The sequence below is a fragment of the Pan troglodytes genome, chromosome 12 (assembly GCF_028858775.2).
Source record: "Pan troglodytes isolate AG18354 chromosome 12, NHGRI_mPanTro3-v2.0_pri, whole genome shotgun sequence".
NCBI lineage: Eukaryota > Metazoa > Chordata > Mammalia > Primates > Hominidae > Pan > Pan troglodytes.
The window spans coordinates 36,383,218-36,406,099 of NC_072410.2; the positions used below are offsets into that span (position 1 = coordinate 36,383,218).

General features: G+C 44.7%; 1 non-coding gene across 1 annotated transcript; it reads left to right on the forward strand.

The window, feature by feature from the left end:
- The first annotated feature begins 22,477 nt into the window (after positions 1-22,477).
- Positions 22,478-22,611, forward strand: LOC112208251 (U8 small nucleolar RNA). The gene has a single exon (XR_002942668.2). It is a non-coding gene; the product is annotated as a U8 small nucleolar RNA (small nucleolar RNA).
- The last annotated feature ends 271 nt before the right edge of the window (positions 22,612-22,882 follow it).

Here is a 22,882-nt window from a genome sequence, read left to right on the forward strand (position 1 = left end):
ATGTCCTTCAAAATCCAAATCACGAATCATTGTTTCAGTGATTCTTTCTGCCAGCTTATCAGTAGAAATGAATCCCTTCTTCCTCTGCACCCTTAGTGTGTTCATCCCTTGGCTGGGGTGCACATGACAGTTGTCTGGGTTAAAATTGAGTTTCCCATCATTTTGTGAGCTCCTACTAAGAAGGTACTATGTCTTTTTCATTTTTGTGTTGGTTCATAATAAATGCCGAATTGATGGATGCTCTATTGTTATATTAACAGTAGTAAATATCAGTACTATGTGATGAAAATACAGAGGAAAATAACCACCAGATTAAGATGAACTCTAGACAGTGATTCTGAAACTTTAGCTTGCATCAGAGTCCCTGGGAGGGCTTATTAAAACAGATTCCTGGGCCCTACTTGTACAGTTTCTAACTCAGTAGGCCTGGGGTTGGAACCTCAAATTTGTGTTTTTACCAAGTCCCAAGTGACACTGAAGCCGCTCTTCAGGGGCCACACTCAGACCCACTAGGCTAGCCCACTCCGTCTGCTTCAATATTCCCTCCAAATGCACTTCTGTAATCCTTAGATTAACCCCAGGTGTGAGCAGGACCCCCACAGTGCATTTTTCCCTAGAGCAGCACCTGTAATAGAATCACAGATTCTTGACAGATATTTCAATCATAGAATCTCCAGAGTTTTTTTTTTTAATTCCAATTTTGCACCCGAAGCAGAAATCCCTTTGACCACCAGTGCTCCCAGTCGTCCTATTCCTCTTGCATCTGACACTCTCTGAGTTGGACATGAACAGTTTCCACCTCGCCTGGCTGCCTCTGATGAGCCCAGGACTGAACAATGATGCCTAGATGTCAGCTCACCAGCACTAGGGACTGTCCCCCATGCTGGCTCCTGTGGGCACCTCTCTGGTTTTGAAATTCTCATCCAACTGTTACCAATTCATTCCAGACCCTCACAGGAGATAAGTGTTCAATCAGTCTGGATTGTACTTGGGTTTAACTTAGGGACTTCACTGAGCTGCGGTACCTCGCGATTGGCCAAGTACCTGTTGAAAGCAATTTGGTTTTTCAAGCCCCGCCTCCTTCCCACCCACTGCGTTTTTTTTTTTTTTTTTTCCAGGCGTTCTCTGCTGGCTCCCCCAGAGGGCGCACCCGCCCCAGGCCAAATCCCCAAGGAGTCCCCTTCTCTGGGTTGCAGAACAGGGTCCTTCTCTGGGACAGCGGGCTCTCTGGGGAGAGAAACTGGGTGGCCCGGACTGGCTTCTCACAGGAACAGACGGCAGGGTGCAGGCACTGGACAGGAGCCGTCTGCTTGGGTTTGGTGGGTGGATCCAAATCCTGCTCTGACACTAAATCCCTGTGTGACCTTGGGCAAGTTGCTCACTGAGGTCTCTGAAACCACAGGAAATTGCACGATTCATTTGAACATTTAAGGAGAAAATGCATTTAAAGCACTTTCCTCCAGCCTGGTGCATAGCACTGTTATATTAGTTACTATTAAGTTTGGATCGATTGACTTCTGTTTGAGTTGAGTATTTTGTCATCTGATGGAGGGATGTTTGCAGAAAAGAGCCAAGATTGCGATTCCACAATTAGAGGAAAGTGGGGATAGATAAGGAGGGAGCAGAGTAGACTGGGGGTGGGGAGGAACCAACGTGAATTTAGTAATACTATGTGCCATTTGTTTTGCAGACACTGTCTGATATCATCCTTGGAATAAAGCAAAGCAAATATAAGAAAACCATCCCTGTTTTACAGGTGAGGAATGAGGTGTAAGGAGGATAAATAAAAAACTCATCCAAGGACAGCAGGTAGCAGAGCTGGGCTTTGAACCTGGGAGTTGAAAGACTGTGCAGCTTATCAGAGTAGGTTGCTTGGAAGCCAGGGCACTGCAGAAGCTCAAGGCAAAGGGCACCTGGACAAGGGCAAAGGGGACTCAGCAAGGAGACAGGATTGACCAGCAGGCTGGGTCTTGGAGCTAGAGCTCCCCTAAGAGCTAGTTACAAAGGCCAAGGACCCAGGCCTGCCCGCCCCACACACAGCCCAGCAAACCTCCCTCTGCTCCTGAAATTATATCCCAGACCTCTTGACTTTTGTCCCTTACCGACTCTCTCTTGAGATTGGACCACAAATGGATATATCACCTGAGTGAGGCGAAGTTTAATAGTCTGGTGCCAGGCTGCCTGGGTTTGCATCCCAGCTCTGTCACTAACCAGCTCTGAGCCCTTGTGCAAATTATTTAACTGTTCTGGCTCTCAGTTTTCTTATCTGTAAAGTGAGAAAATAATAATATTCACCTCTCAGGATTGTCATGAGTTTAAAAGAATGATATTTGTGAGGCCCTTAGCAGTGCCTGGCATAGAAGAAGCATAGGTCAGGATTATGGGAGTGTTATCTGACAGGTCAAAGATTGGTTTGGCTTGGCTTTGTTACTAGCCAGCCTGGCCACCTGCAGAAGTTGTTTCCTGTCTCTTGTCAGCAGTTTCCTCTCTATAAGTGATAGCAGAATCTTTTGGCTAGTACTAGGTGTCCACACTGTTCTATGCTCTTGACATGCATTGAATAATAGAATGCTACTGGCCACCCTCAGAGACAGGTGCTATATTATCCCATTTCACAATGGGGACACCGACGTTCAGACAGGTGAAGAGGTGAAGAGATGTGTCCAACATCACAACGCTACAGGGAGCAAAATTAAGCATTCCATAGACATAATCCCATAATGAAATACTGTGGGTAAACAGCTCAGTGTTGGCCAGGTGCAGTGGTTCACACCTGTAATCCCAGCACTTTGGGCAGGCCAAGGCGGGTGCATCACATGAGGCCAGGAGTTTGAGACCAGCCTGGCCAACATGGTGAAACCCTGTCTGTACTAAAATTACTAAAAATTACCTGGGTGTCATGGCGCATGCCTTGATCCCAGCTACTCAGGAGGCTGAGGCACAATAATCGCTTGGGCTGGGGTGGCGGAGGTTGTAGTGAGCTGAGATTGTGCCACTGCACTCCAGCCTGGGTGACAGAGTGAGACAAAAAAAAAAAAAAACCCAGCTCAGTGCAGTTTGGCTCAGGGTGGAGGAGGTAGGAAAGGGCCTGGAGCCCTGTGTCACCTGATTCCTACCTATCCCTCCCCCAGCAAGTCTCAGGACCCTCCAGCTCCAGAGACCACAGAGTACTTTCCCAATGCCTTTAGTGTTATTTAGCCACCCATAACTGTTTTCTTCATCTCCATGCTCAGGGTCTACACCTGACTTTAGGATAAAATATACCTCTTCTGAATCTCTACTTTTTCTCTAGACAGTCTTTGCATCTGGAAGGCTCTGGATGTCTGCCCCATGCATTTTAATAATAATTAGCACAGCTCATGTTTATTGAGACCTTACTATATGCTAGACACCTGAGGAAAAATCCTTTGAAACATTAGCTCATTTAGGCTTCAGAACAACCCCATGAATTTGGAATTATTTTGTCTCCATTTTACAGATTTTTCTACCACTGCATGTTGCTTCTCCTGCGAAATTGTGTCCTACGCACATGCTATCTTCAGCTCTGTTGTTCCTTCCTTTCTTTTAAAGAGCACATGTCTTATCTGCCCTCTTCTGTTACTTACTAGCTTCTTGACCTTGGGCACGTTATTTACATCATAAGTCCTGATGGGAGGCTAAAATGACACAATGCTTATAAAGTGCTCTGTGCCCAAGCTAAGTGCTCAATAAATGGCAGTTTTGTCATTACATTATTAATAAGAACTAGATTATAGCCTTTAAATGCTTGTGGCCTCCTAGTTGTCTCCTGTGCACCCAGCCTTGCATAGTTTTAACAAAATTCTGCTGATTCACTAATATTACCTGCACACTTAGGGTATATCATCATCTCTATTGTAGTGGGGGTGGGGAACTGAGATGCGCAGTGCATCCTGGCTCTCAGCCAATCCCTGGACTTTGCAAAGGGCTATTTTCGAAGGGCCACCCTGTGGCTGGCTGTGACAAAGCCACAGTCCTGTATGCTGTGCTCATACAACTGAGAGTCCCACCCTGGGCCCTGTGGGTGATGCAGGAAGAGCCCTGACCACAGAGGACATGGAGAAGCAAAGGCAGCTCCAAGGGGGACTCTGAAGGGAACCTCCCTGTATGATCCCCTAGGGCTGCCATAGCAAACTACCATAATCTGGGGAGCTTAACACAACAGAAATTTATTTTCTCACAGTTCTGGAGGCCAGAAGTACAAAATCAAGGTGTTGGCAGGGTTGGCGGCTTCTGGAGGCTCTGAGGAAGAATCTCTTGTGTGCCCCTCTCATGGCTTCTGGCAATTGCCAGCAATCCTTGGCATTCCCTGGCCTGCAGCTGCATTACTCGCATCTCTGTCTCCATCATCACATGGTCTTCTTCCTTGGATGTGTCTCTGTGTGTCTTTTCCTGCTCTTATAAGGACCCTAGATACTGGATTCAGGACCCAGCTTAACCCAGTATGACCTCATCTTAACTAATTACATCCGCAAAGACACTATTTCCAAATAAGGTCACATTCTCAGATTCTGAGTAGCTATATGATGTAGTTTAGATATTTGTCCCCACCCAAATTTCATGTTGAATTGTAATCCCCGGTGCTGGAGGTGGGGCCTGGTGGGAGGTGTTTGGGTCATGAGGGCAGATCCCTCATGGCTTGGTGCTGTCTTATTGATAGTGAGTGAGTTTTCATGAGATCTGGTTGTTTAAAAGTGTGTGGCACCGGGCTGGGTGCAGTGGCTCACACCTGTAATCCCAGCACTTTGGGATGCCAAGGTGGTCAGGAGTTCGAGACCAGCCTGGCCAACATAGTGAACCCCTATCCATACAAAAAAAAAAAAAAATAGCTGGGCGTGATGGCCAGTGCCTGTAATCCCAGCTACTTAGGAGGCTGAAACGGGAGAATTGCTTGAACTTGAGAGGCGGAGGTTGCAGTGAGCCAAGATCACGCCATTGCACTCCAGCCTGGGTGACTGAGCGAGACACCGTTCCCCGACACAGCCCCCCAGCAAAAAAGTGTGTCGCACCCACCTCCCACCCCCTTGCTCCTGCTCTGGCCATGTAATATGTCTGCTTCCCCTTCACCTTCTGACATGATTGCAAACTTCCTGAGGCCTCCCTAGAAGCTGAGCAGGTGCCAGCACCATGCTTCCTGTAAAGCCTACAGAACTGTGAGCCAATCAAACCTCTTTTCTTTATAAACTTCCCAGTCTTTGGTATCTCTTTATAGCAATGCAAGAATGGCGTAACACACTACACATTTTTTCTTTCAATTTTTTAAATATACAAAAACATCACACAATGCAAAGAAATATAGAATGTATTATGAAACTGATGATACTTGTCTGAAGGTAACTGACAGCAATGGCTAAATTAGTCATGCTGCTAATTTGTCTCCAAAAGTTTGTTTAGCACATCAGAAATCTTTTCTTTCTTTTTTTTGAGACAGAGTCTCACTCTGTTGACCAGGCTAGAGTGCAGTGGTACAATCTTGGCTCACTGCAACCTCCACCTCCCGGGTTCAAGCGATTCTCCTGCCTCATCCTCCTGAGTAGCTGGGATTACAGGCATGCGCCACCACACCCGGCTAATTTTTCATTTTTAGTAGAGACGGGGTTTCACCATATTGTCCAGGCTGGTTTCGAGCTCCTGACCACAGGTGATCTGCCCACCTCGGCCTCCCAAAGTGCGGGATTACAGGCAAGAGCCACTGCTCCCAGCCAGAAATATCTTTTATTAACTATGAATTAAGAAGGGGACACTATTCAACAGGCTCACTCTCTCACCTCCCATCCCATCAGTGGCAGTACTGCTGTTCCTAGGATCTGACCCAATGGTCCCTCACAGGGAGAGAGAGAGACATGGTCTACAAATCCATGAGACTGGACTTAGATTCAAAGAAACACAGAAAGACTCTCCTCTAATTGGTGCATCTTTACAGGGCTAGAACATGATGTTTGAATTGATCTGATGCTATCGTTCACTGAGAGTGAGGGAAAGTAGTAGCAGGGATATAGAGGGGAAAAAAAATACAGTGTCACAAATTTAGCCCTGACTTCACATCTGACAGGAAGACCTCCCAGTGATTTTTGAGAAAATGTTGGTTAGTGTTTGGGGATTTTTTTTTTTTTAGACAGAGTTTTGCTCTTGTCCCCCAGGCTGGAGTGCAATGGTGCAATCTCGGCTTACTGCAATCTTCACTTCTCGGGTTCAAGAGATTGTCTTGTCTTAGCCTCCCAAGTAGCTGGGATTATAGGTGTGTGCCAGCATGCCTGGCTAATTCTTGTATTTTTGGTAGAGATGGGGATTTCACCATGTTGGCCAGGCTAGTCTCCAACTCCTAACCTCAGGTTATCCACCCGCCTCGGCCTCTCAAAGTGCTGGGATTACAGGCATGAGCCACTGCACCCAGCCTTGTGGATATTTTTATAATTCACTACCAAAGCCAGATATGGAAAGAACTTGTATAAATTCATTAAAGTGTAGTTATGGGCTGCTATAACAAAATATCATAAACTGGGTAGTTTATAAACAACAAAAATGTATTTCTCACAGTTCTGGAGACCAGAAGGCCCAAGATCAAGACTGATTCAGTGTCTGTTGAGGGCCCGTTTCCTAGTTCCTAGATGGTGCCTTCCTGCTGCATTCTCACATGGTGGAAGGAGTGAAGGGTCTCTTTTGGGCCTCTTTTAAAGGGCACTGATCCTAATCATGGGGGCAGAGCCCACACAACCTAATTATCAGCCACAGGCTCCACCTCTTAATTCCATCACCTTGGGGGTTAGGATTTCAACATATAAGCCTTGGGGGGGACGCAAACGTTCATATAATAGCATGCAGCATTTGAATAAAATGTAAAGATAGATGTCTTGGCTTGAAAGATTTTTTTTTTTTTAAGATGGAGTCTCACTCTGTTGCCCAGGCTGGAGTGCAGTGGCATGATCTCAGCTCACCACAACCTCTGTCTCTCAGGTTCAAGTGACTCTCCTGTCTCAGCCTCTCGAGTAGTTGGGATTACAGGCACGCACCACAATGCCCGGCTAATTTTTGTATTTTTAGTAGAGACCGGGTTTTGCCATGTTGCCCAGGCTGGTCTCAAACTCCTGACCTCAGGTGATTCAGCCACCTCTGCCTCCGAAATTGCTGAGATTACAGGCATGAGCCACTGCACCCAGCCAAAAGATTTTTAAATACTGGGTTTTTGAGGTGCTGCCTGAATGTTTTCAAGATTTATAACTAAGGACTTTCTGCTTCCTGTGTTTTCTGAGACAATCCACTCATTATCCAAAGCAGCATATTTGTATTTGTCTGATTGCTGTTCCAATTTGGGGGCATGTAAAACAAAACAATGGCTAGGCATGGTGACTCATGCCTGTAATCCCAATACTTTGGGAAGCTGAGGCAGGAGGATCCCTTGAGGCCAGAAGTTCCAAACCAGCTTGGGCAATATATTGAGACCCAGTCTCTACAAAAAATTTTTAAAATTTAGAAAGTTAGCTGGGTGTGGTGGTGCATGCCTGTAGTCCTAGTTACTCAAAAGGCTGAGGGAAAAGGATCTCTTGAGCCCAGGAGTTCAAGGTTAAGGTAAGCACTCCAGCCTGGGTAACTGAGTGAGACCCTCCCTCTAAAAAATGGACCAGTTACTCTGCCCTTAGCACACAGACAGTCCTTCATTCAACATATAGAGCACCTACTTGCTCAATTTTCATGGCCCCTTTGTCCATAAAAATATATTAAAAATTATATTTTACTATGCCATGGATACAAAGTACATGATCCAGGCTAGACTTACGTTCATTTTTTTCCCTTCCCTTTTTAAAATAAATTTAAACATTTTCATGGGTCCGAAATATATTGTGGCCCCTGGGCACGGTGACTACTGTGCCTGGTGGATATGTTAGCCCTGCCACTCCTGGACATTTGGACTAGTGGGGCTGAGGAATTTGCATTTGAACATTATGATCTGACTGCACCCAGAGGAAAAAAGAGATCTGTGTCTTCAGTAATGGCCCTAAATATTAAAAAAACAAGAGCAGGTCCCAAGAGATGGCCCTAGGGAGACCCCTAGCTGGCTAGGTGAGTCTTTAACCTCAGCCCACCCTGCCCCCTGAATGAGGGGCCTGTGCGTGGTGGGGCAGGCTATCATGAGGATAGTTGCCAGGAGCGGGAGGTGGAAGCAGAACAGGTGGGAGGGGAGATTAGATATACACTTGGCAATTTCAGGATGAAGATTTTCAGCCCTTTTGGGGAGTGGGGCTATCAATGACATCTTTCAGAGTTGTGTGGAAGCTTTGGATCCACTCCCTGGAACAATGCATGTATGCAAACATGAACCAACATTTACACAAACTTTTCAGGACTAACAAAGGGTTCGTAGGTCCCAGGTTCACACCCTCAGGTCGAAGGCAGCTCCTTGCAGTCTGGAGAATAGAAACAACCCACCAGGATCATTTTCCTCCCACACCTTGGGCTCCCTGCTGTTGGAATCCAGAATCCGGGCTGGAATACCCGGCTACTATGTGGGTTAATCAGACATCGATGCTGGCTGGCACCTTACCGCTATGGGCAGCACAGTTTCCATGGGGAAATGCATTCCTGCTTCCACAACAGACTCCTAAAGGACTCTTGCAGCACAACTGAGTTTGTCATTTGGGTGTTGGTTGTCCTGATGGTAATCCACTTTAATGAGCTCAACGGTAAGAACAAAGCAGGCTTTTCTTGTGGCCCTGGCTCTAAGCTTAAATGCTTCCCACCTCTGAATCCAAGTGTCCTGCAAGCCTGGCTCTCCTGTGCAGCGACTAACCAGCACTCACTACAATAACGTGTGTCTGGAAGGAATAATTAGACTTTATGGTGGTAATTCACCAGGCTTTCACAGAACCCTCTTCTGCGTGGAGAGAAAAAGAAAAGGCTTTAATTGATTCTGAATTAAAATAACTAGAAAAAAAATCCAGTCTACCAATCAGAGAAAGCAGACTTAAAATTACAGCCAGAATTTCAAGTTTCACACACTAATCTGGCTCAAAGTATTAACTCTGATCTTGTTTTTGAAGTAACCATTTAAAACTAAATCAATTCAAAGATAAAAACAAAAGATTGTTTTGTTAAGGTAGAATGTTTTGTACAAATGAAAATAACATAAATAGGCAGTATACATATAATATTTATATATTGTTTATTTAAATATATACTTATATAGGCCAGGCATGGTGACTCACACCTGTAGCCCCAGCACTTAGGGAGGCTGAGGCAGGTGGATTACCTGAGGTCAGGAGTTCGAGATCAGCCTGGTCAACATGGTGAAACCCTGTCTCTACTAAAAATACAAAAATTAGCTGGGTGTGGTGGTACACGCCTGTAATCCCAGCTACTTGGGAGACTGAGGCAGAAGAATTGCTTGAACCCGGGAGATCGAGGTTACAGTGAGCTGAGATCGTGCCACTGCACTCCAGCCTGGGCAATGGAGCAAGACTCCATCTCAAAAATATATATATATATAAATATATATATACACACATATATAAGTAGTATTTATATTGTATATTTGTATTTTAAATAATTATATAAATATATTTGAGCATATAGATATTATTTATTTATACATGAATATATATTTATATTCTTTTCATTCAATAGCCAGGTACTATTATTTTAACAAAACAATCTTGTTTCATTGCAGTTGTGGCAGGGAAGCAGCTGAAATTTACGGAGTGATTTCTTTGTGGCTTCCCTGGTGCTATCTGCTTCATGTGTGTTACCTCACCTGATTTCATTTTATCTTGTAATCAACCCTGTGCACCATTTGTGGATAAGGAAAGTGAGGTTTCCAAAGCTACAGTTAATAATAAATTATTGTTGCTATTATTATTTCTACTGAGATAGACTCTTCTTCCTAGAATAGCTAAAATTTTGTTTCCTGAAGGCAGGGGATGAACCAGGTAAGTTTACATTCTAGTCGGGGAGAGAGATAGTAAATAAAATAAATTAACAAAGTACAATCTATTGTCCTTATTCCCACTTGTCCTGATCTACAAAGTACCTACAAACACTGAATTAGCAAATACTGGACTTTTGCTCCTAGAGGCAATACAGGGTGAGGTTCCTATGAGACTCTGGGCATGACATTTTCATCAACCAATCAATACATAACCTTGCTTTATGTGTGTTTCTATCTTATGACAACTTGTTTAATATATATTATTGATTCACTAACATTGAACTCACTGCCACAGCACTATAACTCTTGCCTGAATGAAGCTTATCTAATGCACATTTTCTCCATGAGACATATCACAGCTTCCTGCACTTGGGAACACTAGCCAGCACTTCAACACTATGTTTGGGGCCATTTCAGACAGCACAATCACCAACATAAAGCTCAAAAATTCAGCAAAAAAAAAAAAAAAAGAGGACAGGAAGTAGATCACAGAAAGGACACTTGATGACAGTATGAGAACCGAAACAAGAAAGCAGAACACTGGCTTGTTCAAACTCAGCTGCTAACTTGCACGCTGGACAACTCAAAATTTTCACCATTCTGTGCACGTCTGGTTCTGTGCACCATTCTGTTCCCTCTGGCAGAACCCATGGCTGGATTCACCCCACAAGGGGAGGCAGGGGAATTCCCACAAGAGGGTGCTTCCAAAATGTCCCAAGATAGAGTGATTGGGATTTCAAAGAAAAAAGCACATGCTACTATAAAGACACATGCACACGTATGTTTATTGTGGCACTATTCACAATAGCAAAGACTTGGAACCAACCCAAATATCCATCAATGATGACTGGATTAAGAAAATGTGGCACATATACACCATGGAATACTATGCAGCCATAAAAAAGGATGAGTTCAGGTCCTTTGTAGGGACATGGATGAAGCTGGAAACCATTATTCTCAGCAAACTATCGCAAGGACAAAACACCAAACACCACATGTTCTCAATCATAGGTGGGAATTGAACAATGAGAACACATGGACACAGGAAGGGGAACATCACACACCAGGGACTGTTGTGGGGTGGGGGAAGGGGGGAGGGATAGCATTAGGAGATATACCTAATGCTAAATGATGAGTTAATGGGTGCAGCACACCAACATGGCACAGGTATACATATGTAACAAATCTGCACGTTGTGCACATGTACGCTAGAGCTTAAAGTATAATAATAATAAAAAAAAGAAAAAAGCACTAAACCTCAGGGTGATCAATCCAAAGCATTTACTAGGGGAACTCACAGAGGAGAGCCGCTGCCAGTGCTCAGGGGGGTGGGGGGGTTGGTGAAAGGAGTGGGTGTTCTACCTAGGTGTGTCTGCAGCAAGGGGTCAGGGTATGGAGTTTACATGAGGGTTTAAGAAATTTGGCTCAGGGCTGGGGCTGTTTCTTTCAGTGCTTTGGGCAACACCTGGATAACTTTATCAGTGCCTGAAGATGTTCAATGCTCCAGCTTGGGTTCAAACCTGCTGGGAAAAACAAGTAGCTGGCTGGGTCACAGAGCAGTCAAAGCACTCTGTGTTTCTTGGTCAGCACAAGAGCAAAAGCAGGGGTACCTGGGGGACCCTACAGTCTGCATATGACTGAGAAAGTTCTGTGTGTGTTGATTGTGGGGTTACAAATAAATTTTAGCAAGTAGGCAAATTTATACACCCAGAATCTGCAAATAATGAGGATCTACTGCACGTAGCATAGGAGAAAGTGATAAATTTTGAAGGAACATGAAACTCTTGAGAGGCTTTCTGAGCTGAGGTGTGGTTTGGGGTCTGGGGTGTGGATGTAGGCATCAGGGTTCCCCTCCCAGAGAACCAGCACAGAGGCTTGCAATGCCTGTAGTGGCTGTTGGTGAATATCCCGTAGCCTCCAGGGCTCCTCAGCGGTCAGAAAGCCTTTGATGGGAAGAGGGGCCCTTTGTACACCTTTATGTTCACATCCAAGTCTTGTTTTCCTCTCTACTCCAGGAAGGAATAAACATCTCATGGGGATAACAAGAATCACGTGGAGGACTTTACAGAGCAGTCTTATTTGAGCCTCACAACAATCACATGAGGTAAGAAGGGCAAAGATCATTGTTACTTTACAGGTGGAGACGAAACCCTGAAGCTTAGAAAGGTTATAACTAGCCATGATGACTCTGGAATATTTGGCTGATATTTAGAAGCCTAGGCTGGAGGGGGTGGGGCTGGGGCTCCCACTTCAGATTTATTGATGTCTTGTTGGGTTCAATAAGATTATATCCAAAGCTCTCCTCTGATGTAAGGAATATAACATTCTGATTCCTCTAAGAGCATTTATTCATTCATTCAACAAGTATTTATTGAGCACCTGCTATATGCCAGTAACTATTCTAGGTTCTGATGATATAGTAGTGACCAAAATGAACACATATCCTTCCTTTCATGGAGCTTACATTTTAGTGACAAGAGACAGACAATAAAACAGAATATTAAGGAAAAAAGATAGTGCAACATAGCAGCCGCCTCTTTAGGTCACCTGTAACTCCTATTTGTTGAAGACAGCTTGATCTAGAGCAAGCTTATCCAACCCGTGGCCCATGGGCCACATGCAGCCCAGGACAACTTTGAAAGTGGACCAACACAAATTCATAAACTTTCTTAAAACACTATGAGATTTTTTTGCATTTTTTAGCTTATTGGCTATCATTAGTGTCAGTGTATTTTATGTATGGCCCAAGACAATTATTCTTCTTCCAATGTGGCCCAGGAAAGCCAAAAAATTGGACACCCCTGGTAGAGGAAAGAACATGAAAGACTGTCCTAGTCCTGCCCATTGCAGGCTGGGTGACCCTGGGTCTGAGTTGCCACATCTATGATTACAACTGTGTACAGGCCCTATAGGTTAGGGACAGGTGTAACCAACATGTCTGCAATTCATTTTTAACTTTTATCAAACATATCAATCATGCAAAAAAATAGAGAATTACATAATGAACACTTACATACTTACCAGTTTTTAGACATGAAACTGCAAATTCAAAGTGGCTTTGTAATCGGTCCACTCGGTTGGGCTGAGCTACATTTCCCAGAATCCCCTTCCCTGGATGTTTCTGCTTCAGTGGGCCACAGGAGACCATCTTTGAGATTTGGAGGACAGAGCTGAAGCAACAGCCATATTATTTTTTACACATGGAAGGCCTAGGTGGGTGCTTTTATTGCACGTTGTTGCCTCTCTGCTTACCTTGTTGGCGGGGACGGCGTCCGGGCCTGCACCTGCTCCCCCTGGCCCTGCTCCTTCCTTCAGTTCTATGACTGCTGAACCAGGTGTGTGTCTAGCTCCATGACAAAGGGTACCAGCTTTTCCTGCAGGACACCCTTCATCAAGGTGGGAGGTGGTGAGTGACTGACACAGTTTCCTGCCCATTCTTGTGGGTTTCCGCTCATATTCCTGGGTTCTATCTTGTCCTCATTCTTCCCCAGTTTATATCCATCTCCCCTTCCTGACTGCCTGCCCTGGGGACTTTAAACTCCAGCATCAGAGAAGATAACAGCTTTCCAGAAACCATTTAACCAGATCCCACAACTGCATAAGGTCAAATCTTGTAACAGAGAACATGTAGTGATGGATGGATGGGTGGGGGGATGGATGGATGATAGATAGGTAGATAAATAGATAGATAGATAGATACATAGATACATAGATGGATAGATAGATAGATAATCTTCTGGTGTTTTTGCATCTCTGGCTGATACATCCTGTGTATTTGTATCTGATGATACCCCCTCCATTTCCTGCCCAAAGGTAAAGGATCTCCATTTTAGTATTTTTTATTTCTATTTTTACTCTATATGTATATGCCCATAAATAATATACAATATTGGTTATTGGATTCTCATTAATTTTAATGTTCAATAAACAATTGCTCAAGACCCCAGTGCCTCGATTATTGATTCTCAGGTCCTCCTAGCGCCACAAAGTGTCTTCCTCGGTTATCGCGAGTGTCCCCAAGGAGCACGTCACATGAATCCACAAATCTCTCTGTCCACTAAGGTTCCCACTCAGCAGCTGCAATGTCCTTCCTTTCTTGTTCCAAAGACCTGAGACAATGTCAGCATGGCCACTGCCAGTGGTGCACCTGCATATCTTGAGGACTGTGCCAAAGGAGCTGCCTCCCTGGCTCCCGGCTCCCTCATCCACGTGCCAAAGCAGGTCCAGGTTGTCTGCAGAGGTCAAGGACACCCTTTCCTCGCTCCCTAATACCACACATCTTCACCCCAGTCTCCAAGCAGCCTAGCCTGTGTCTCAGGCTCCATACACTCTCTCATTAAGTCAGGCCCTTCCTATCTTCCCCTCCATCCTCAGACCCAGCAAGTGACGCCCCTCCCCCAACTAAACCAAACCAAAATCCACCCCCATCACAACAGCAAGAGGAAGCCTCTCAAAGAGACTGCCTTCTAGATTCATTCCCAGCCACATAACATTTACTCATGGTTGGAAATTAAGGATAAGCAGAGAGACAGGGGAAAGGCTGGATATATCTCACAGCTACAGGGTGCAAGAGCGCACAACAACTTCACATTCCCAGCCAGGGCTCTTAATGCTGGCATGTAACCATATGACAGCAATGGCCTCATCTTCCCAAGAATAATGGGTGAGCACTTGCTTTACCTTTCGGACACATAAAGTTTTACTGGTTTTGGCCATTTTTGTCAAGTCAAAGAAACAGTATGTCCCAAAGATTCATTCATTCAACACATTAATTGAGTTCCAGCCAAGTGTCAGGTGCTGTTTGAAGTGCTTGGGATCCACTGCAGAATAAAACCAACTAAGAGCTCTGCCCTTGTGCAGTTTCTATTCCAGACTAGAGCTCTAGAACAGACATCTTCTAGCAAAGATTAAATAATAGTTCATTCTTCCATCTCACCTTTTGTGTCTTCCTTTTATAATTCCAAAATACTTTGTAGCCCAACGTTTAGCCAGGGCATCACATTCCATATAGATAGAAGTTTTGAAAAACAGTTTTATTGGGATGTTATTTCCATATAATACAATCCATACCATTTCAAGTGTACCTTAATTTTATTTTATTTATTTATTTTATTTTATTTTTTGAGACAGTCTCGCTCTGTCACCCAGGCTGGAGTGCAGTGGTACGATGTCGGCTTACTGGCACCTCCGCCAGTAAGCAATTCTCCTGCCTCAGCCTCCCGAGCAGCTGGGATTACAGGTGTGTGCCACCACGCCCAGCTAATTTTTGTATTTTTAGTAGAGACAGGGTTTTGCCATGTTGGCCAGGCTAGTCTCCAACTCCTGACCTCAGGTGATCCGCCTGCCTTGGTCTCCCAAAGTGCTGGGGTTACAGGCGTGAGCCACCACACGTGGCATATTTATTGCATTAAAAAAAGTATATACTGTGCAACTGCCACTACAATCAACATAGAGATTTCCATCATCTACAGAAAGTTCCTGTGCCCTTTCCAACTCAGTCTTCTCTGTCTTCCCTATAGAAACGCTTAGCTGCTTTCTGTCAGTCTAGGTTGGATTTGTCTTCCCTGAAGTTTAATACAAATGGACTCATACAGTCCATTTTTGGCTACTGGGTTCTTTTGCTCATCAGAAAGTTTTCAAGATTCATCCATGTTGTTGCATGTATCAGTGGTCCATTCCTCTCTATTGCTAAGTAGTATTCCATTGCACACATACACAAAACCCATTTTCTCTACCCATGCACCTGTTGAAGGCCATTTGGATTGCTTACCTTTTTAGCTGTTATAATGTTCACAGTACAATGTTACTATGAACATTCATGTACAAGTCTTTGTGTAATCACGTTTTTATTCCTCTTGGGTGCATACCCAGCAGTAAAGTTGCTGGACTGTGTGGTAAAAAATTATTTGTTTTGTAAAAATATATGCCTTTTTTCATATTAATGCATTTTAAGTGCATATTTCACTTCATAGGAAAATGCCACCCTATTATCCAAAGTGGTTGTATCCTTTCACATTCCCATCAACAATGTTCAAAAGTTGCAGTGCTCCTCAGGCATAACAGCACTGGGTACTGTCAGTCTTTTTAATTATAGCTGTTCTCATGGGTGGGTGGGATATCTCAACATGGCTTTAAATGGCCTTTCCCAGGCACTTTTTTAAGTGCTTTATTAACTTACTTCTCACAACAACCTTATGAAGTACACATTATTATTATTCCCATTTTACAGACAGGGAAACTAAGGCACAGAAAGTTTAAGTAGCTTGCCCAAGGGTACAACACACCTAGTACGTGGCAGAATCAGGGTTCAATCCAGGCACTCTGGCTCTGGAAATGAGACTCTTAACCCCTTGGTCCCACCAGCCTTCCAAGAGTAAGTTCTTGGATTCCACCGTGGGTGATCCGTTATAAGCACGGCTAGAAAGACTTGCCAGCCACCTAAGAAGAGATGTCGCCTAAGATAAAGCCTTACAGCCTGAAGACAGGTGTCTGAAGAGCCACACACCAGGAAACAGAAGAAGCCACAGCTGCCAGCCCACGTTTGAGGGCTGGACCAGGATGAGGGCTAAGGGCCACTGGTCTCAATCTCTGCCTTTCATGCCAAGCGCTGGCAAGGGCCACTGTGGCAACAAAGATCTCAAACAGTGGCCGGGGGTGGGTGAGGGATGTCCTTGCCTTCAACAGAGAGTGCAAGGTCATCCCCCATTCACTCCTGTCATCCGCTGTTTGAATCCTCTTGGCGCCTGGGGAAGGGCCCCATCTGACTCAGTAACTGTTACAGGAATCTGGGGTGTGTCTGGAGAAAGACTATCCTTTTTGGAAACAGGTGGGGGTATAAACTATAAATGAACACATGTGCTAATCCTAAAAGGGAATAGGGAATGTATTAGTCAGGGTTCTCTAGAGAGACACCACCAATAGGATATACATATGTAGATGATAGATAGATGGCAGGGGATTTATTAGGGGAATCGGCTCATGCAATTTTGGAGGCGGGGATTTTCCACCACAGGTTGTCTTCAAGTTGGAGACACTGGGTTGCCTGTAGCACGGCTCAGTCCAAGTCCAAAAGCCTCAGAGCCAGGGAAGCCGACCGTGTAATTCTCAGGGTAGCAGTGGAGGGTTGCTGGCATTAAGTCCTGGAGTCCAAAGGGCAAGAAGCCTGGAGTTCTGATGTCCCAGGTCAGGAGAGAAGAGTGTCCCAGCTCCAGGAGACAGAGGGAGGAAATCCTATTCTCTCCTTTTTTGTTCTATCTGGGGCCCCAGCTGATTGGATGGTGCCCACCCACATGGAGGGTGACTTCCCCACTGAGTCCACTGACTCACGTGCCAGTCTTCTCAGGAAACACCCTCACAGACACACCCAGAAGCAACGCTTTACCAGCAATCTCCAGTCAAGCCAGCACCTCAACCATCACAGGGAACAACCAAAGACAACGCACAACCCTACAACAATGTCAAGCTTCCAATGGATCCACCTCTGATCTAGGATACCCAAGAAGAGAACAGAGCAGGGGCTCCTGGACTTTTGAATGTCAAAGACCAGTGAAGCTTTAAAAAGGAAAGGTAACTGAATGGAATAACATAAGCTTCATAATTTTTTACTTTGCTGAGTAAGGACATTAATAAAATAACCACCACTAAGTGCCATCACCATTATGTCATAAAAGAAATGACATATGGATAACTCCAAAGGTAGGAAAGACAATCTCAGAATAATATTTGTTTTTTTTGGCTGGGCACAGTGGCTCGTGCCTGTAGTCCCAGCACTTTGGGAGGCTGAGGTGGGAGGACTGCTTAAGCCTAGAGGTTTGAGGCCAGGCTGAGCATATAGCAAGATCCTATCTCTACAAAAAGTTTTTTTAAAAAATTAGCCAAGCATGGTGGTGCACATCTGTAGTCCCAGCTATTCAGTAGGCTGAGGTGGGAGGATTGACTGAGCCCAGGAGGTCAAGGCTGCAGTGAGCTGTGATTGTGCCACTGCACTCCAGCCGGGGCAACAAAGAGAGACTCTCGCTCTCTCTCTCTCTCTCTCTATTAATTTATATATATAATTTATATATATATAATTTTTATTATATAGATAATATTTATCTATATAATATATATATAAATTATATATATTATATATATAATATATTATATAAATTATATATATTATATATATAATATATTATATATATAATATATAATTTATATATTATATATATAATTTATATATATAATTATATATAATTTATATATATAAATTTATATATATATAATTTTTTTCAGTGGAATACATTGGCTTTATTAAAAAATTTACTACATTTTCCTGATCTTTTTTTTTCTCTCACTAAAATGCTATCACTGATAGTCACCAGCTTTCAGGAACCACTAGTAAAGTAGAAAGTTCACAATCTGTAGAATCAGCTAGATAAGTTCAAATCCCAACTCTGCTACTATACCTGGCCCTTTACATGGCATCCAGGTTACCCATCTATTGCTGTGTAACAATTTACCCCAAAATGTACACCCACAGATACTGTGGGTCAGGAATAGAGGCAAGGGAGAGAGGGAGGCCTTGTCTCTGTTCCAAGATATATTGAGACTCAGCTGGGAAAACTCAGATGGCCAGGGGTGACTCTAATGACTGAGGTCTAGAATCATTCAAAGACTTCTTCACTCACATGTCTGGTGCCTAGCCTGGGGTGATTTAAAGGCTGGGCTCAGCTGGGAATATCAACTAAGCACCCACATGTGGCCTCTCCATGTGCCTTGGGCTTCCTCATAGCATGATAGCCTCAGGGAAGTCACATTCTTTTATGAGCCTGGTGGCTCAGTGCTCCAAGAATATGTAATACATAAGCAGAAACTACGTGGCCTTTTATGACCTAGCCTTGGAAGTCATATGAAGTCACTTCCTCTGTAATATATTAATTGAGGCCATCACATCCTCACCCAGATCCAACAGAATGCGAGATAGACCCCACCTCTTGATTAAAGGAGCGTCAAAGAATTCACAATTTAAAATGCCACCGCATTGATGTTGTTGTTTTACATTTAGCCTTTACAACAAGACAAAGTGTGTATCATTATTTCTATTTTATAGATGAAAGAAATTAGGCTCATAAAGGCCAATAAATTCACCCCAAACTAGTAAAGTACTGCACTAAATGTCTGCCTCTCTGCATTTTCGTGTTCTCATGGCCTCTCAACACAAACCTTTAATCCAGCTGACCATATCCCCTCACCAAGCAGGCAAAGGGGCTGTAGATGCCTATCACTGCTTGCAGAGAGGCCAGGGACCTGCCTTCCTCCTTGGCTGATCTAGTCCCATGAACCAGCTTTTCAGGCCCCCCTCTGGCCCCCCCATTCGTGGGCTCTCACAGTGCCCTTTGGGCTCTGCATCAGATTTTGCTTCTCTGAGTTTTAACTGTTTGCCTTCAAGGATTTTGCCCTTATTGTCCCTCTGCCTTTTGCAGGCCAGCCTGACTGTATGAATCCCATCTCCAGCATGGACATTAACCCACTTGTGTCTATGCTGCCCTTGCCTGGCCTATGGCCGGGGGAATATGGACAACCTGAGCTATTCAACAGCCATGATGCATGTGTGTTAAGAGCATTGCTCATCTGGGCATGGTGTCTCATGCCTGTAATCCCAGCACTTTGGGAGGTCGAGGTGGGCAGATCACCTGAGGTGAGGAGTTTGAGACCAGCCCAACATGGTGAAAACCTGTCTCTACTAAAAATATAAAAATTAGCTGGCCATGGTGGTGTGCACCTGCAGTCCCAGCTACTCGGGAGGCTGAGGTAGAAGAATCGCTTGAACCCGGGAGGCGGAGGTTGCAGTGAGCTGAAATTGTGCCACTGCACTCCAGGTTGACAGAGAGAGACTCTGTCCACCCCCCGCCCCAAAAAAAAAAAAATTTAGCAGTGCCATCTGGGCCATCCCTCATTGAGGTCTCTGAGAAGGTGGACTGGCCAGGAGCCAACAGCCCCACAGGGAAATACATTTATTTCTCAGGACTCTTCCTTGCAAGTGCCAGAAGCTCACCCTATGCCCAAAGAGGGTGTGTGGTTGGAATATTCACAAAAACGGGAAGGTCAGGGATGAAGCTGGACTCAGAGCTCTAGAACCAAAGATATTGTGCTATTGACATCTTCCTTCCCTTCTCTTGTTTCTGTATGTCAGCCTAAATTCCTCCTAAGCCTGATGGTCTTCTTCCACATAAAGGGGGAAATGAGAGCAACAGCTTCTGAGCCATGCACTCTCCATCAGAGTGGGATTATTACATTTCCCTGATTCCAGCTTGAAAAATCTCAGAGAAGGTTTGGCTTGAGTCAGTTATCCACCCCTGGGTCAATCTATGATGGCCAGGGAGAAGGTGTCAACCCAGACTTGATCTCTCAGACCCCACCTTCCCATGTCTGAGTTTTCCCCTGTGAGTCAGGCAGCCCTCCTACGTGCTAGGTACCTCAGTACAACATGACCAAAATCCACAGGTCAAGAGGCCAGGCGAATTTCTGAGATCTTGGCTAGGGCCAGGGCTCAAGGTTGTTTGTTCCTCCTTTCCTTTCCCCACTGCACTCCTCAGATTGTCCCTATCATCGATGTCCTGGTGTGGGTTTTTCTAGGTAGAAGCTAGAAGCCCAGTGAGACCTGAGACCATTGTCTGAAGCCTGTTTTTCTCAGTCCCAATTTGGACACCACTCCCTTTTCATTGTATTTTTTTTTTTTTTTTTGGCAGGGGTTTGGGGTGGGGACGTGGACAGAATCTCGCTCTGTTGCCCAGGCTGGAGTGCAGTGGCGTGATCTAGGCTTACTGCAACCTCCGCCTCCCAGGTTCAAGTGATTCTCCTGCCTCAGCCTCCTGAGCAGGTGGGATTACAGGCACCCACCACCATACCCGGCTAATTTTTTTGTATTTTTAATGGAGATGGGATTTCACCATGTTGGTCAGGCTGGTCTCCAACTCTTGACCTCAGATGATCCACCCACCTCAGCCTCCCAAAGTGCTGGTATTACAGGCATGAGCCACCATGCCCAGCCCTTCCTCCTAATTTCTAAAGCTGCCAGTAAGCCCCCAAAAAGTTACTTTGTCCTTACAGGTTCTCTGAACCTGAAGGTGAGAATTGGCAGCAGGGGTGAGGCTATCTGAAGGAAGATGTCAGAGTTGCCGTTGGATGGGGATATTGGCAGGAGCTAGGCCCTGTGTTTGAGAAGGTTCTTGTCCGTCTGAAGCAGGGTGAGTCAAACACTCTGGAGTGGGCTCCAGGAGAGGCTGGAGGCTGGGAGACTGGTGATAATGGAGCTTCTTTTGGGAAAGCAGGGAGAGATTTTAGGATGTGAGCCATCGAGAGGGCCATCATGTGGAGTAGGACACCTGACTGCTGTAGGTGAGGACCCTGGAAGTATGCACTGAGGGTCTGTCCCAGCCTCGGTCTCTCAGCATTGCATCAGATATTTGGATGGAGGCATGAATGATAGTTGTTGGGGGCTGAGTTGTGTCCTTCGTAAAGAAATGTTGACATCCTAACCCTCAGTACCTGTGAGTGTGACCTTATTTGGAAATAGGATCTTTGCAGATAATTCATTAAGATGAGATCATACTGGATCAGGGTGGGCCCTAAATTCAATGACTGTTCTCCTTATAAGAAAGCCATGTGGAGATGCACAAACAGACACCAAAGGAAGATGAGTACGTGAATTCAGAGGCAGAGATTGAAGTGAGAACAAGGAATGCGAAGGGCTGCCGGCAACCACCAGAAGCTGGGAGACCTGAGGAGAGATTATTCCTGGATCCTTGAGGGGTGCATGGCCCTGCCAACACCTTGGTTTCAGACTCTCAGCCTCCAGAACTGACAGACAGTAAATTTCTGTGGTTTTAAGCCTCCTACTTTGTGGTAATTTGTTATGGTAGTCCATTAGCAAGCCAAACAGCAATGTATCCTTCTTGTAGATGAGAAACTGCTGGTTGCCTACCCGGCTGCCATTCACCCATTCTCCTTACATCATAACCCTGAGTTTGTTCAGCATCACACAGAAATGTGCTCAGGGAAGGTGGCCTGATACTCGAGGGAAAATGAGTGGCCCAAGCCAGTCACAGTACATTCATTTCCCTTTGCAAGGAATCGTGGAGGGGATGACACTCGACTCTGCTCTGGCCTCTGAAATGTGAGGGAAAGTCTGTGGGCAGCCTCCGGGCAGCACTGAAGGAAAGCCTCCTCTGCCTTCATTCCTGCCTGAGAGATGGTCATGCGAGGATTTACTGTCTGCAGCCGCTGAAGCCCTGGCTCAACCATGACAGAAGGTGACCCAGGGCCGTGATATTGTTGAGCTGTTAAACCCACAACCTTCAAATGGACTTTTTGCCATGTGAGAAAGATGAACTTATATTATTTGGTTGGCTGTGCTGTTACTCACAGCTGAAGACAATCTAACAGGCATACTGGTCCTGATCATTAATACCACTGATAATGGAATCCGGATTAAAAATAATCTAAGACCGGAAGACTTGCTCCAGATAAAACAGACAAACTGGAACAGGAATAAATGCATCATCAGGTGGGATAATTCTTACCTGTTTCTCCTTTTGGAGGGCAGAAAGAATAGGCTGATTGGAGATGCATGAAACGTGGTTAATGTCTCCGCGTAATCAGGACTTGCAACACCCTGATTACTCCTTTCTGATTCTCTGTGAAGAAAAAAAAAAAGGAATAAATGTGAAATTTTTGCATTAGGGAGGAAGACGAATTGCTCTATTAAGATAAAATATAAAAGAATATATATTTTAAAATTCTGTATGTCAAAAATACCATGGATAAATTTAAAAGAAAAATTACATACTGGGAAAATTACAACACAATAAAATATGAAAGTTTGTTATCCTTATACAAAGAACTCTTGCAAACCAATAAGAAAGTGGCAAAACAAAAACAAAAACAAAAAACCCCCACACACTT